The sequence below is a fragment of the Phocoena phocoena genome, chromosome X, assembly GCF_963924675.1.
Source record: "Phocoena phocoena chromosome X, mPhoPho1.1, whole genome shotgun sequence".
Classification (NCBI taxonomy): Eukaryota; Metazoa; Chordata; class Mammalia; order Artiodactyla; family Phocoenidae; genus Phocoena; species Phocoena phocoena.
Genome location: NC_089240.1, coordinates 95,927,899 through 95,945,413, shown reverse-complemented (window position 1 = coordinate 95,945,413; position 17,515 = coordinate 95,927,899).

Here is a 17,515-nt window from a genome sequence, read left to right as displayed (position 1 = left end):
AACACCATCCAAGGTCTAAACACAGACATTCTTAAATTCTTAGTCATATCTTATTTATTTATTTATTTTGGTGTACGCGGGCCTCTCACTGTTGTGGCCTCTCACTGTTGTGGCCTCTCCCGTTGTGGAGCACAGGCTCCGGACGTGCAGGCTCAGTGGCCATGGCTCACGGGCCCAGCTGCTCTGCGGCATGTGGGATCTTCCCAGACCGGGGCACGAACCCGCGTCCCCTGCATCGGCAGGCAGACTCTCAACCACTGTACCACCAGGGAAGCCCAGTCATATCTTATTAAGTAGGATGTCTAAACCTACTTAAAACATTGGTCTTCATTCTCTTATTGTTTTTGTGCTCTCATCTTGACAACGTGTATATAGCAGAAGGATCTCTTTATTTTCTCAACAACAAATGGTAGAAAAAATAATCTTTTAAGTAGAAATCTGGCTAGGATTCCACCAGAACAACAAGGTCCCAGAATGTTATAACTGTTCTTTGGACTATACTTTCAACCATTACCCACAGGATTTAATTGAATTCTTTGTTTGATGTTGCTATTTTGTGGTGTTGTGTGGTGATGAGGAGGTGGCAGTAGGATGGTGTATAGTGCTGGTATTTCTTTCCTCCTTAATATAGCACAGAGGTTCTCATACTTGGTTTATGTGAGAATCTTCATTTCTAAAGCTTTCTAGGTAATTATGATGATTAATGAGGCTTTAGAAAGAATGGGATAGAATATTGGATAAGAGCATAAACTTTGAAGTCACATAGATTTACATTCACAACTTGACTATTCCTTACCAGTCTGTGATCTTTGGCAAGTTATCTAACCACTGTAAACCTCAGGAAGATAATGCTTACCTTGCAGTGTTATTTGAGGAGAAAATGAGTTAATGTATGCACATCTACATAGTCTATTGTCTAACAATAATGACCAATCTAGAAATGGAGGCTATTTGTGGGTTTAACCAACAAACCCCAGAAAGTACAGAAAAAAGAACATGTTAAATCTTTTGACATACACAACCCTAGATTATAGTAATACTTCGCCTCCCTCTCTTTATTCCTCCCACCAATACACACACCACCTCTCAATGACTGCAAAGATAACTTTTCAGCATGAGTGAAGCTCTATCAATGTTGATTTAGAACTTCATCGGTGCACTCCAGTATCTTACACCATAAGTCTTGGTACGAGTCACATGTTATTCTTTTCAAAGGGAAAGATTCATTTCTATTATTTCAGAGATATCACATATCACTAGAGTAACCCATAAAATAAACTGATCTTGGGAAATGCAATTTCAGCTAAAAATCTGGACCAAGGAGACTGTAGCAAGGTCCCAAAATGTGTCTGGCTCTCAGGGAAACATTATCATATACAGCAAGTGTTGGTAAGTCACTTTCTTTTTAAAAGACTGACCAGGCTGGAATTGTCAAGCAAGTGACACCTGTTGCCTACCAACAGGAGCAGCAGTCCCAGGATGTCAACCCACTGCATGGTGTGCAGGTGTCAGGGTCATCAAGAAAGACATGAATGCCATGGGCACTGGATGGAACAATGCTTCACTCACATAGAGAAGAGCCAGAGCAAGATCAACTTCTATAGTGAGTGTTGGTCTCCCCTGTCCAGTGGGTCGCACCCCGCAGCCAAAGGGAGATGGTTTTCACAAACTCCTTTTGTCTTGAAAAGGAAGGACCCTGTCCCTCACCTTAAATAATAGATACAGCAGTGGGTTGGCCAGGTACCATATTCCACAGGAGCTTAAGGAGAGCAAATAAGTTCATATCAAGCCCAGAACAGGAAACAGGGAAAGATATTCCCAGACATAGAAATATGCCCAGCATAGGTTTGAGACCTCTTTATCTCTTTGCAATGAAATGTTCCAGGCCAAAGGCACAAATATTCTTATGTGACTGCACAGGTCAAAAGACTACACACAAGTAACTGTCTTTCCCAACAAGAATGTATCTGTAAATTTCCTACATATACTTATCAAGTACTCCAACTCATATGCTTCCTCTTCTATGATAATAAACTGAATACTCTAAATCTTTGATTAGGCAGAAAGACGTTAAAATGTATTATACTTAACTAAGGATTGAGATACCTTGACTCTTCTGTGGTTGAAAATTTTTCCATATCTTCCTGATCCTAAACTCTTCTGCTCTTGTCTCAAAGAAGGAGAAAAAGGGAACTCTCTTTCTTGAAAACGCTAACATCTTCTCCAGTGCTCATTTTCCCATCCTAATACTGTATTCTCTGATAACTCGCATCATCAGTTGTCCATTTTTTCTCTCCTCTATCTTCAATTTTCACATTCCATGCAAGCTTACCCTCTACCTACAAGTACTTTCAAGCAGCTCAAGTCTTTGCCACCCAAACAAAAAGCAACTTCCCTTAATTTTTCCCCTTCCAGTTTTCCTTCTTTCAAAGAAGCTCTCTCACTAGCTACCTTTCAAAACCATTTACTGACATCTTGACACCATGCCAATGAAACAACCCTCTCAAAGATCAGTAATAGCCATTATTAATTGTCTTTTGTAGTTTCTCCTTGTCTGTCTCCTTTTTACGCTTTGTGTGGCACTCTTATCTCCTGTTCCTCATTCTAATTTAAATTTTCCCTCAGTCTCTTTAACTGGGTCCTCTTTACCCTACTTCCATTCTTTAAATTTAAGCATCTCTCAAAATTCTATTATTGCTTGGTTCTGTGTTCTGCTTGGCCCATATTCTCTTTCTGATAACATGATCGACTTCTATAATTTTAATATCCTAGCATTGCTGACTCTCAAATCTGTATCTCCAGTCCCAATCTTGCCCCCAAATTCCACAGTTTAATTTCCAAGTGATTGCTTTGTAACTCCTCATGCTTTTTCTACTGGCTGAAAAACCATACCATGCCCAATCCAGCATCACTTTTCCTACTCTTTTACCTGCTCCTGAACTGTGTTTCCTAACTCAGATCATGACAATAACATCATCCTAGTTATTCTAGTAAAAGGGGCTCAAAATCAACTTCAACTTCTCCCTCAGCCATGAAGTATTATTTACTCTACCTCCAAAATAACTGGTATCCATCTTGTACTTTTTCTTTCGAGTAATGGAGTAACATTAATAAAGGTGTAGAGATATACAGGAAATCCAGAATTCCCCACACACTTTAGAGAAAGGTAGCAGAACTCTTGAAAAAGCCAAAGGTGTGGGGTCTGGACAAGGAGGATGCATAGGTTACAGATTCATGAATGGAAACGTTGGCAAGTAACATTTCAGCAGGCACCATCAAATGCTTACTAGTGACCAGACATGATAAGGAGAATTTTGGTAAGAGGCCAAAGAAGACTCAGAAGACAGCATGGGGAATTGAGGGTTTTCCCCATGCTATAAGGACACATACAGTTTCCTGTGCATCCAGACACTGCCCTAAGAAGGAAGAGAAGAGAAAGATACCCTACGAAAGAGAAAATATATACTGACAGGTGGGCTTCACATTGAATTGGCTTGATATTTACATAAAATAGATTGTTCTGGAAATTAAGAGTTTAGATAGTCTTTGACTAAGTCCATATTCTTTTCTTCTATCAGCAGGTGTGAGGGCTTGAGATCAAGATGCATTCAGAAAAAGAAAATCAAGGCAATTTCAATTCTTTGAAAATCTGTCATGTTGGATAGATTTCTATGCTATTCCATGGGTATTCTCTGTGATCTGGCCCCAACTTTTCTTTATATCTTTAAGATAATATTTTTCTTCACGTGTTTTTAGGCCCTAGCTAAATTAAATTACTCACCATGAAATTTCACTCCCCCAGTGACTTTACTCATGCTGTTCACTCAACCTCAAATGCTCTCTCTGCTTCCTTCACCCATGAAAATATGACTTAATCTGCAAAGCTCAACTTACTTATCACCTCTTCCACAGAGTCTTCCCAATCGCCCCAGCCCTGGCCCTAATTGTGAGTAATTGCTCCTTCTTCTACCATCCCAACCACATTTTTTCTCCCTCTCTGATTGAAAAAAACTCTACAGGTTTATGTTGAACTCACTGAATCTCCTTTGCATTAACATGCTTAGTAATATTTCATTAAATATTGAAGCTTATAAAAGGCTTATAAAAGGCTTCAACCATTCTTAATATCAGTGATCATAATACAAGGCTGTAGCTATTGAAAATGTGGAGGATTACTCAGCCATAAGAAAGAATAAAATAATGCCATTTGCAGCAACCGTATTAAGTGAAGTAAGTCAGACAAGGATAAATATCATATGATATCACTTATATATGGAATCTTAAAAATTGCTATAAATGAACTTATTTACAAGACAGAAACAGACTCACAGACTTTGAAAACAAACTTATGTTTATGAAAGGGGAAATGTCAGGGCAGGGGTAAGGGATAAATTAGGAGTTTGGGATTAACATATACACATTACTATATATAAAATAAGTAATCAGCAAGGACCTACTGTATAGCACAGGGAACTCTGCTCAATATTCTGTGATAACCTACATGGGAAAAGAATCTGAAAAAGAATGGATATATGTATATGTATGACTGAATCACTTTGCTATACACCTGAAACTTACACAACATTGTAAATCAACCATACTCCAATATAAAATAAAAAGTAAAAAAAAATGTGGAGGATCTTTCTGACTTATTATTGGAGGCATTTAAGTAAATTAATAGTGCTTTAATAAATAACTGATATTTTTCCAGCTTAACTGAGGTACAGTTGACAAATAAAATTATAAGATATTTAAAGTATACAACATGATGATTTGATATATGTATACATTGTGAAAAGGATCCTCCCAATTGAATTAACACCTTTATTACCTCACGTATTTACTTTAAAAAACTGATGCTTTAAAGTCACTTTCTTCTGTAAATGAGAGGTCTTTTTTAGAGTTATCTAAGTCATTTGTTTTGAGGAGATATTTTGGAACCTGTTATCAAATCCACTAGATAATTTGAGAGAAGAAACAATGTACTTTACCCTGTCACACCACAGAAAAACTACATTTGAGGGTGTGAGAGTTCATTGGGAGACCAGGAAACATTCAATAGGCTTACATTCTGCTTTGGCTTAGATTTAATTGCCTGGGCTAAATCAAAGGGTACTGAGTTAATTTAAGTGAGCTAATCCCTGAAAAACCTGAATGTTTCTATAGTTGCCACTAGAGGGCTCAGTGGGAGCATTGGTACTGGCTATCCTGGAAAGATGCTGGGAGACAGTCACAAGCAATATTTGGAAAGAGAGATTTGGGTGATGCTGACCAGCATCCTGTAGAAGCAGTCAATGGATATAGGATATTGGCCACCTGTACATGGAGGAAGGCAACCTCAGGAATGCCAAACATCATTCTAAGAAGACATATGATGAGCCTAACACCTTAGGAGTTATCTCAGAGAAGAAAGACCTTATGACCTTGAGAACAGCCAATGGACAGGACATCTGGAGCTCCACATAGAAGAAAAATGCATTAGGGCACATCAATCAGAAGATAAGCATTGGTCTAAGGAAAGTCTACCAGGAGGCCACCAGACCTTCTAATCTCCCACAGTGAGTCATGGGGTAAAGGGATCAGTCATCCACCTTGTTTTGTGTACCTTGGGAAGGAGGGTATAAAATGATAGGATGGGCTTCCTGTCACTAAATTCTTTTAAACTTTACAGCTAAGAAATATTAACCACTTTCTTCTCTTGGTTTTGGAGCCAATGAACTTCCTGGTCAGGGTGAATAGAAAGGTGTTTTAGACCACAATTTCAGGAATTCACAATCAGGTCAATCTAGCTACTGATACCACTCTAAATTTGTACACTGATTCTGTGGCCTTATTCTCAAGTCCCTGTGTTTTCCTTCCTTCTATTTTTTGCCAATTACCCTAGGAATTTTTTTTTTACTAGAATCCAACCTTAAAAGCTTGTTCCCTGCCACCTCTTCCTGGATATTTCCAGCACTGGCTTTACCCTCTTCTTTATTGACTGTTGTTTGTACCTCTGGGATTGTGATCATAATTGCCTGTCACTCTCTAAAGTTCTAAGTGTCCTAGATCTACCCTCTTCCTTTCTCTATAGTGTTCTCTTACCTTACAAATCCCTAGTTATCATTAATTATTACTAGTTATTTAGAAAAGCTTCATTAGGTAGACAGAATAATGATTATTTACTTTGTGGATCTATAACCCTATTTAATAAAATAGCCTGACCATCTAAATCCTCAAAATTGGGTATAATAGTGCTAAACAAAAAAATTATTCATGACACTTGTTAAAGATGGTAAGGCAGATTTTTATTTGGGAGGGGGCTACTACAGTGGGTTTTTCTGTAATAGAGGAGAGAGATTGAGATCAACTCGTACAAGGACAAGAAGGAATTTATAGCCAAAAAGTAGGGTGGGAGTCAGTGGATGGAAAATTAATAAGAGGAAACCTCTGAAGTAGGAGGATTTTGGTTAAACTGACATAACAAGATTTTAGCTGAAGGCAGGCCAGTATGAAAACATATTGAGGGTGAGGGGATGAGGAATTTAATCAGATATCAAACTTGGGTGATTTTCATTAAACTGACCCAGCAGGATTCTTGCTAATACTGGAATAAATAGGCCAAGGACAGAGTTCAAGGGTGAGGCCTTGTCCAAAAGAGGACTCACAGGAGCCTGATTAAACTTCGTTCAAAGGATAGAGTCTTTGTCTGTAGCGAAGCCAGGGAGAGATATTCTGAATGGCAACCTGCATTAGACTGTGGATCCAGAGAGATTTTGGCCCAGGAGGAAAGTTACAATAGCTTCTGCATTTCTTTCTTAAAATCAACAATCTCTGGAACTTGCCAAGGCAGAATTAGGCAAGGATTAGAAAAATAGACCTATTCCATCAGCACAGTTGTGTGATATTCAACAAACCTAGTTCTAAAATGAATCCACAAAATTGTTCTTCATTCTTGTCTATTTGTGGTTAGAATAGTATTGATAGCTTTCTATAAACTATATCTAGCTTTCCATATCTGTCTCTAACTTTATGAAGTCAAAATCATTCTTCTGAAAACATGGACTTAATCTTAGTTGCTCCTTCACATATTTTCTTACTTAAGTGAACCTTGGGCCAAAGATGGAACTCAATTTTTTATCAGAGAACCATTCAGGAAATATAATGCTGCTAAATTTCTGCAACAAAAAAGGGAGTTATCAGCTCTCTGAAGTCACACTTTAAAGCTTATAAAATGTACTTTTGTTCAGCTCCTCTACTCCCACCACCCTACCACCAACAGAATCTCAATAGAGTGATTACAAATGTAAATTTTGCCAGTTGCTAACTCCCTTAGAGATTAATCCCCATCTGTAAACCTTGTTAAATGAATCTGTGAATTTAGCTGATTCCAAACATCCACTCTGGGGAAATAATAAACTGTGCACACATTTCTAGAATGTAAGTATTCATTCAGTAAACATTTATTGAGGGTTTATAGTGTGATAGACACTGCTCTAAGCAACATGGATACATAGGCAAAAGGCACATTGCCTGCCCTAAAGGAACACACTGTTTGATGTGGGGGAGACAGGAAAATGAACAGTTAAAATACAATGTAATTAGCTGTAAACTCAAACCATTCACCATGGAGGAATCCTTCTACTCCAATCTTGGGAATGAGGGTAACATTGTCTCCTATGGTGTTACTGCTCCTTCTTCTGGGTCCCAATGCACACACTACTTTGTGTGTGCCCTCCAAGAGTGGAGTCTCTGTTTCCCTTAGTCCTGTCGAAGTCCTGCAATCAAATCCTGCTAGCCTTCAAAGTCTGATTCTCTATTAATTCCTCCTACCATTGCTGGATCTCCAGGTTCGGAAGCCTAACATGGGGCTCAGAACCTTCACTCCAGTGGGTGCACTTCTGTGGTATAAGTGTTCTCCAGTTTGTGAGTCACCCACCCAGCAGTTATGGGATTTGATTTTATTGTGATTGGGCCTCTCCTACCGTCTCACTTTGGCTTCTCCTTTGTCTTTGGATGTGGGGTATCTTTTTTGGTGAGTTCCAGTGTCTTCGTGTCAATGATTGTTCAGCACTTAGTTGTGATTCCGGTGCTCTTGCAAGATGGAGTGAGAGCATGTCCTTCTACTCCGCCATCTTGAACCAATCTCTCTCTTTTTTTTTTTTTTGGTTGTTATTGGTTTTACAAAACTTCTGGCATTAGTTTGCTTACCTTTCTCTGTCTAGCTTCTGTCATTCTCTCTTTTTCTTGAACTTTCAAAGTTTGTCAATTTGGAAGGCCCTCTAATGAGTCATACAGGAGAGTAGTAGAAGGGACAACACAGCACTTTACTAAACTATATATATGTATTTTAATATTTTGCCAGAAAATATGACCTGGAAAGGAACCAGAGTGCCTTACAATGTGAATAAAAGATAAAAGAAGAGTAGAGAACAAGGATTTGAAGTAATAAATCATGAGGGTTAAATAATGAATGAATTTCATACAGACTAGAATTATTAAATCCCCATCCTCTTAGAGGATGCTTTTTCAGTAGAGTTAAAGGGAGAATACACATTTGAAGAATGACCTGAGGAGAACCAATATCTTTAGAGTTCCTATCACCACCACCAAATTCCGTTTTGAACTTTTGGATATTTATGTGTAGCTGATATTTTAACTTTGGCATAAGGCTGATGAGTCCATATTTAAAAGGGTAATATGACAAATGAATGGGGCTATGGTATATGAATCTAAAACATGACAAATGCCACCACATTCCAGAAAATAACCCTTCTATTATTTGTGTATTTATTTTTCCAAAATGCTATCCAAAGTGGTAAAAGACAGACCTCAAATGGGAGATGGAATGGATCCCTGAGGAGAATGTAATCAATAACTCTAAGAGATATCTGCTCTATTTAAAAACTTATCTCTGATAGGGCTTTATTTCAAGATGATTGTAATTTTATTTAGTTATGATGTTAAATGGAGTGTGAACAACTTTCAAATTCTGAAACTGCATCATCAAAGAAAGTCAAAACTGGAAGTCAGTCAGCACATGCTGAGTGGTCAATTCTTATAACTTTAGGACTATATTGATTCAGTATGAAATATTATTGCTGCTAAGTCATATGAAATATCAGAATACTTTTATACTCATAATGCTAGAATTGTATTTTGGTGAATGCCTTCAGAAAGCAAAACCATTGACTTTTTCAACTGACTCTCGGTGAAGGAAAAAACACTAAAAATAAAGCAAATCCTTATCAGATACCTCTAATATATTAGGCAACCAGAACAAACTCCAAGTGGTTTAGAGTTTAGGGCAGGATTTAGCATTTCTAGAGTAGAGTTAGATAAATGGCTGGGGTAGGTTTGAGGAACAATTCACAAACTAAATGATACCAATGGGAACATATAAAGATTGTTGCACTGGTGGGTTTCTTTTCATAAGAAAGTTTTTAAAAATTATATTAGCTTTCATACTTTTATTATGGTTCATAGTAAATGAAAATTCTTATAGGTTGATAATAGATAACAATATGTCCAGATATCAACAGAAATTGTTAGATGACTGTTTGGCAAATGGCACCATTAGCAACTTTCTACTGCTTAAGATCTGACCCTCGTCAAACTAGCAGAGTCAGATTCACATTAAAAGTATGTTTATAAAGCAGACTGTCAATTAATTTATAACAGTAGACAATCCTTTTCAATTGCTGTAATACTTGTGCCTCTACTAGGGTACCCCTTCCTGGAATTTCAGAAACCCCAGGAAATTAAATGAATAATTAGAGGGTTACTTGGTGGACATGGAATCACAACCAAGGGAAGTACACATAATGGAGGACTATTTTACATAGGCCACAACAAAGCCCAGTATATCATCCCTGCTCCAATACAGAATGAATTTCTCTATTGACTAGAAACTATGTTCTGCAAATTTAATCTCTGGACAATGCTAACTTAGTGGCTCTTTAGGCTCCTCTGTTGACCAGCCCTCCTAGGTCAACATATCCAAAGTTTCATGCATTCTCACTTTTTGTTAAGAAAAAAACAAAAAACCTCAGTAATAATGAGGAATTAGAAAGAAGGAAAATAACATTAAAACCATGACCAAAGAAGAAAGTGATAAACAGATGTAAAACTAATGATAACAGCAATTGAACTGCATTACCAAAATGAGAAAGCACTGATTGATGCAGAGAAATGAAGCATCCTTCTTAAAACTTTTAAGGACTCCCCTGAAGGCTTTGCACAATTGCCAAGTGTTTCATAATGGCTATGTAATATTATAATTTTTATGTACTCTAAGAACTTATTAGTACAATACTGAATTAAAATACTCAGTAACTCTAGTACTATGCTAATTTGTCCAGATATTCTAAATCTTACTATTGATTTCTAAAAAAGCATACTTTTATATATAAAAATAAAGCTTATGAAATTGTATGATATTGATCTATAAGAACTGAAAAGAAAAAGATTTAATTATGTATCAGCTCTTGGCCCATCAGGAATCCCTGGAAGCCAGACAGGGGGTTGTCAACCACTTTTGAAAATAACTTTTCTAGGATAATTCTTGCCCTTTTACATACATAGTCTTTTTCCAAACAGTATATAATAAAGTTAGTTTTCTGTTGCCTAAATTATAATCACATTCAAGTTCTGGATTCTTGGAATTGTTCCCAGTTTATCTTGATTAGGAGTTTTGGGGGTTTCCTTATTGCTTCAACCATATATATATACAACCTTGTGATTTATCATCTACCAGATGGGTAGTCACATTAATTTCATGTGAGTTCAACTAGGTTGGTTATTAAATATCATCATTATTTCTAAGTAATTAGCAAAGAAATAGTACCTTTTTATTATCATGATATACAACAATAAAAATGTTTGCATTTCATAGATATATTTTAATTTTTGCAAGTTGTTTTAAATTTTCTACCCAGGAGCCAGGTTAGCAAATATTTTTATGTGTTAATAGTTCAAGTCAAAGCAACAGATCTTTCTTAAGTAGCTACCACTGACAACATAAAACAAGCTCTATATAATGAATATGCTCATTGTTCCTCTCTGTTCTACTTATTAGGCTGTTAAAGATATACATCATGATTATACATACAATTACTTCACAGGAAGCAATCTCAAATGGTATAATTAAAAATAAAAGGGAAATAGTATGCTGTAAAACAAATTATAGCTGATTTTTTTATGAACACGTCTATCGTGGAGAATCATGTGTTTCAAACTAAATTATGCATACTCTTAGAGTTCCCTGAATTATGCTAGGAGATACATGATGCCACAGGACAAATTTACAACATTTTTGTGAAGAATAATTATTTATTTTAACTAATTGGAAACATTTCATATATAAACAAATATAAATGAGGAGTAGAATGCAAAACGTGCTCACATTTTCTAAGATAAAACAGCAAGACTACTGTGCTTTCACAAGTGTCTTTTGGATACAACCTAGGTACCCTGAGTATATCTCAGTTTTTGAACTGGGAGGTGGGGAGGGATCCGGTAGATAGAGTAGCAGTGAATTCTACTACAGATTTTTTAAATAAATTTATTTTATTTTTATTTATTTTTGGTTGCGTTGGGTCTTCGTTGCTGCACACGGGCTTCCTCTAGTTGTGGCGAGCAGGGGCTACTCTTTGTTGTGCTCGGGCTTCTCTTGTTGTGGAGCATGGGCTCTAGGTGCACAGGCTTCTGTAGTTGCAGCACGCAGGCTTAGTTGCTCCGTGGCATGTGGGATCTTCCCGGACCAGGGCTTGAACCCGTGTTCCCTGTATTGGCAGGCGGATCCTTAACCACTGCGCTACCAGGGAAGCTCTCTACTACAGTTTTTAAGTCCAGTACTAGATGCAATTAGATGTCACTTTAACACCATAATCAGTTTCCAAAAAGGACATGCTGGTTTTGGTTCATTTATATTTTACATTTTAAAATCAATATTAGATATTGTACTGTTTAGTACTCCTGCAGTATCTAGCTCATGTTTGCACTTCATAGATACTCAGAAAATATTTGTTGACTCTAAAGTATTCAGTTTACTAATAACCCTCAGATCATTTTTTACAAATAAAAATCTGTTTGTAGGCAAAACTTCCCTGATACAGGCTAATTTCTGACCTCGGTGTCCTTCATGTTGACATTATTCCCATAGCACTTCACTGACTCTGCAAAATGCTCCACATAAATTTACACAATGCACTGTGCTCATCATCAAACTAAAAGACCGGATGTTCCAAGGAAGCTGAAAAGAGCTTTTAAATCTGGCCTAGGTCTTAGTACTTCTTCTTTGCTTTATTCTCCATTTTAAGTTTTCCTATGTCTATTATATTATTGATCAGAGGTACAGAACCCTCAACTTCAATTTATTGTATAATTAATGGTTTTAAAGAATTTAATTGCAAACTCTCCACACAACTAAACAAAACACAACAGGTCACACATGCTGAGCACATAGGAGAGAAACAAATTCTTTACCTGTCTTTCCTTAGCGAAGAGAAAATAAGCTCTTGACAAATAAAATAATGTGTTTCTGACAATATGCAGAATTGTGATACAGTCCTTTAATGAAAATGCACCATCAAACTGCTCACATCACTTTAAGTAAACAAGATTTATGTCCTGGATTTTCAAAAAAGGAGAAAGATCTTTCAAAGATAGAAAAGAGACTAGAAACAAAGGGAAAAGATAGGAAGTACAATTTGTTCAAATTTTAAATTTATATCTGTACCCCACCAGTGTATTTAGCTGTCTCAAAGGCACTTTAATAATATATTCAAAACTGAACTGATGAACTTTCTCCCACTAAGTTTCTTTTTATCCCAGTGTGTCTTATCTCAGTGAATGGCATCATCGTGTGTCCAGTCCTACAAGAGGAAAATGCAGGAAGCAACCTTGACACTATATACTCCCTCTTCCTCCATATCTAATATATGACCAAGCTCCTTTGATTTTACCTCCTAAATATCTTTAAAATCTGTTCACTTTTCTCCATTACCACTTCCACCACAAAAACTTAAGTTATCTAAATTACCATTATCTCCTTTCAGGATTGCAGCAATAGCCACATAAATACTTTCCCTGTAGCTATTCTCTGTACCCACTCCATCAATCTCTATACAGCAGTCAGATCAATCTTTTTTAAAATACAAATCTGATCATGTCACACATGAACATTTCCGACTCATAATCTTTCAATAATAACATTAGGATATTACACTAAAATCCTAAAAAATCCTCCACGGCCTGGTTCTTATCTACCTCTTCTCCTTCATCTCAGCCAGATTCCAGCCAGTTGTCTGTGCCCCATTCATGTTGACCTTTATTTCCCACCAGGCCTCAGCACGTGCTCTTCTTACAGTTACGAACATTCTTCCCCTGCACCATCATCGTTCCATTTTTACACAGTTAACCTCTGCTCATCATTCACATCTATCACAGATGTCTCTTCCTTAGGAAGTCTTCTCTAAACCCCCAGTGTAAATCAGGTCCTCCTATTTTACAGTCTTTTGATGACACTTCCTAACAACAATATATATATCCCATCATGGTGTATGACATATGAAATCATCATTAGCCTCTATGGCTAAGCATCATATCTGGCTTTTGTATTTTCATTTTGTTTATAGCTTACTTTATCATAATGATTTCTCTCTTTTTATTTACTTTTATTATTAATTTTTATTGGAGTATAGTTGCTTTACATTGTTGTGCTAGCTTCTGCTGCACAGCAAAGTGAATCAGCTATACACATACATATATCCCCTCTTTTGGATTTCCTTCCCATTTAGGTCACCACAGAGCATTGAGTAGAGCTCCCTGTGCTATACAGTAGGTTCTCATTAGTTATCTATTTTATACATAGTAGTGTATGTATATATCCCAATCTCCCAATTCATCCCACCCTCCTTTTACCCCCTTCGTATCCATACATTTGTTCTTTATATCTGTGTTGCTTTCTCTCTTTTTAAACATTCTAAATAAAATTCACTGAGGTGTGATATACACTCAAAATGCACCATTTTAAGTGTACAGTTCAAGAAGTTTCAACAAATAATAGCCCTGTAACCACTAGCACAATCAAATATAGAACAATTCTTTCAGCTTAAAAGTATCCCTTGCACTCTTTCCAAACTCCAGCCAAAGATAAATAGGCATCTACCTTCTACCCTTCTGGATTAGTTTTTCCTGCTTTATAATTTCTTATAAGTGAAATTATAAAGTAAGTAATGTCTTGTTTGAGGCTTCTTTTACTCAGCATAATGTTTTTATATCATACAGGTTGTCATGTATATCAGTAGCTTGTTCCTTTTTATTTGAAAGTAGTATACTATTTTATAGATATAAGACAATTTGTTCTACTGATGAACATTTGGATTAAGTTTTGAGCTACTATGAATAAAGATTTTACAAATATTTTTTTAAAAAAGCTTGTGGGAATATATGTTTTTATTTCTCTGGGCAATTATCTAGGAGTGGAATGGTCAGGTAAAATAACTGTTTCTCTTTGTAAGAAACTGCCAGATCACTTTCCAAAATGATAGTACCATTTTACATATGCATCGCCAGTGTACGAAGGCTCCAGTTGATCCACACCTTCCCCAACACTTAGTATTATAAGTCTTTTAGTCATTCTACTGAATACATTCTGGTATCACATCGTGATTTTAACTTGCATTTGCCTGATAACTAACAATTCAGAGCATATTTTCATGTACTTCCTGAGCATTTGTATATCCTTGGTGAAGTATTTGTTCAAATCCTCTGCCCATTTAAAAATTTTTTTCCTCTTCTTATTGAATTTTAAGGGTTCTATTTAAATTCTAAATAAAAGATCTTTGTTAGGGACTTCCCTCGTGGTCCAGCGGTTAAAATTCCACACTCCCAGTGCAGGGAGCCCAGAGCTCGATCCCTGGTCAGGGAACTAGATCCCACATGCCACAACCAAGAGCCTGTATGCTGCAACTTATCCTGCATGCCACAACTAAAAGATCCCCCACGTGGCAATGAAGATCCTGTGTGCCACAACTAAGACCCAGCTCAGCCAAATAAATAAATTAATTAATTTTAAAAAAGATCATTGTCAGATATATGTTTTTCACAAGTCTTTGGCCTTTTCATTTTCTTAATAAGTATGCTTCAAAGAGTAGAATTTTTAAAATTTGAAAAAGACCGATGTGTCGATCATTTTCTATGGTTTGTACTTTTTGCATCCTATATAAAAGTTATGAGAGGGCTTCCCTGGTGGCGCAGTGGTTGAGAGTCCGCCTGCCGATGCAGGGGACACGGGTTCGTTCCCCGGTCTGGGAAGATCTCACATGCCGCAGAGCGTCTGGGCCCGTGAGCCATGGCCGCTGAGCCTGCGCGTCCGGAGCCTGTGCTCCGCAACGGGAGGGGCCACAACAGCGAGAGGCCCGTGTACCGCAAAAAAAAAAAAAAAAAAAAAAAAAGTTATGAGAGCTTTTCTTACCCCAAAGTCACAACTATTTCTCCTATCTTTTCTTCTATAAAGTTTATAATCTCAAATTTGATCTAAGGTCTATGATCTAATTTAAGTTATTGAGTGAATACTGAAGAGTGAAATACATCCAGTTCTTCATGTACACTTTTATTTCTTCCAACAGCTTTCTTTAGCCATTTATTAGAGAATCACCTTAACACCTTTTCAGAAATCAATTAGCCATGTATGTTTGGCATACTTATTGACTGTTCTGTTCCAATGAGCTATATCTATTCTTATGCCAATACCACATTGTCTTCTATACTGTAGCTTTATAAACGTGTTTACTATCTCAATGAATGACAAGTAAGTCCAAAGTGCTTTCAAAATTGTTTTTGCTACTCTAGGTATTTTGCCTTTCCAATATGAAGCAGCAAAGCAGCAATGGAAAAAAAAAACTCAACTGATTTTTGACTGATCTGCTTAAATCTACAGATCAATTTGGGGAGCATTATCACCTAACTTTGCTGAGTTTTCTGATCTAATAAACATCTATTTCTCACTTTATTGATGTCTTCTTCCATTTATTTTATCAATGTCTTGTAATTTTCACTGTAAATGGCCCTTGGCAGTGACAGTGCAGAGTCCTAACCACTGGACCGCCAGGGAATTCCCACTGTACATGTCTTTTTAATATTTTGTTGAACTCATCCCTATTCTGTTTTTGAGGCTGTTGAAAATGTATTCTTTGATTTATATGCTCTAATTCTTTGTTAGTTTAGATAAATAAAATTCCACTTTTCTAGATTTCTAACCTGCAACTATGATGTTAAATTCACTTTTTATTCCATTTTTATATATAAATATCATTTATTTATATATTTTAAACATCTTTATTGAAACATAATTGCTTTACAATGGTGTGTTAATTTCTGCTCTATAATAAAGTGAATCAGCTATACATATACTTATATCCCCATATCTCTTCCCTCTTGCGTCTCCCTCCCTCCCACCCTCCCTACCCCATCCCTTTAGGTGGTCACAAAGCACTGACCTGATCTCCCTGTGCTATGCAGCTGCTTCCCACTAGCTATATATTTTATATTTGGTAGTGTATATATGTTCATGCCACTCTCTCACTTTGTCCCAACTTACCCTTCCCCCTCCCCATGTCCTCAAGTGCATTCTCTAGTAGGTCTGCATCTTTATTCCCATCCTACCCCTAGGTTCTTAGGATTCTTCAATATATGCAACTCAATCAATATGATACACCATATAAACAAATTGAAGAATAAAAACCATACGATTATCTCAATAGATGCAGAAAAAGCTTTTGACAAAATTCAACACCCATTTATGATATAAACCCTCCAGAAAGTAGGCATAGAGGGAACTTATCTCAACATAATAAAGGCCATAAATGACAAACCCACAGCCAACATCATTCTCAACGGTGCAAAACTGAAACCATTTCCATTAAAATCAGGAACAAGACAAGGTTGCCCACTCTCACCACTATTATTCAACATTGTTTTGGAAGTTTTAGCCACAGCAATCAGAGAAGAAAAAGAAATAAAAGGGATCCAAATCGGAAATGAAGAAGTAAAGCTGTTACTGTTTGCAGATGACATGATGCTATACATAGAGAATCCTAAAGATGCTACCAGAAAACTACTAGAGCTAATCAATGAATTTGGTAAAGTAGCAGGAGACAAAATTAATGCACAGAAATCTCTTGCATTCTTATACACTAATGATGAAAAATCTGAAAGAGAAATTAAGGAAACACTCCCATTTACCATTGCAACAAAAAGAATAAAATACCTAGGAATAAACCTACCTAAGGAGACAAAAGACCTGTATGCAGAAAATTATAAGACACTGATGAAAGAAATTAAAGATGATACAAATGGAGAGATATACCATGTTCTTGAATTGGAAGAATCAACATTGTGCAAATGACTATACTACCCAGAGCAATCTACAGATTCAATGCAATCCCTATCGAACTACCAATGGCATTTTTCACAGAACTAGAAAAAATAATTTCACAATTTGTATGGAAACACAAAAGACCCTGAATAGCCA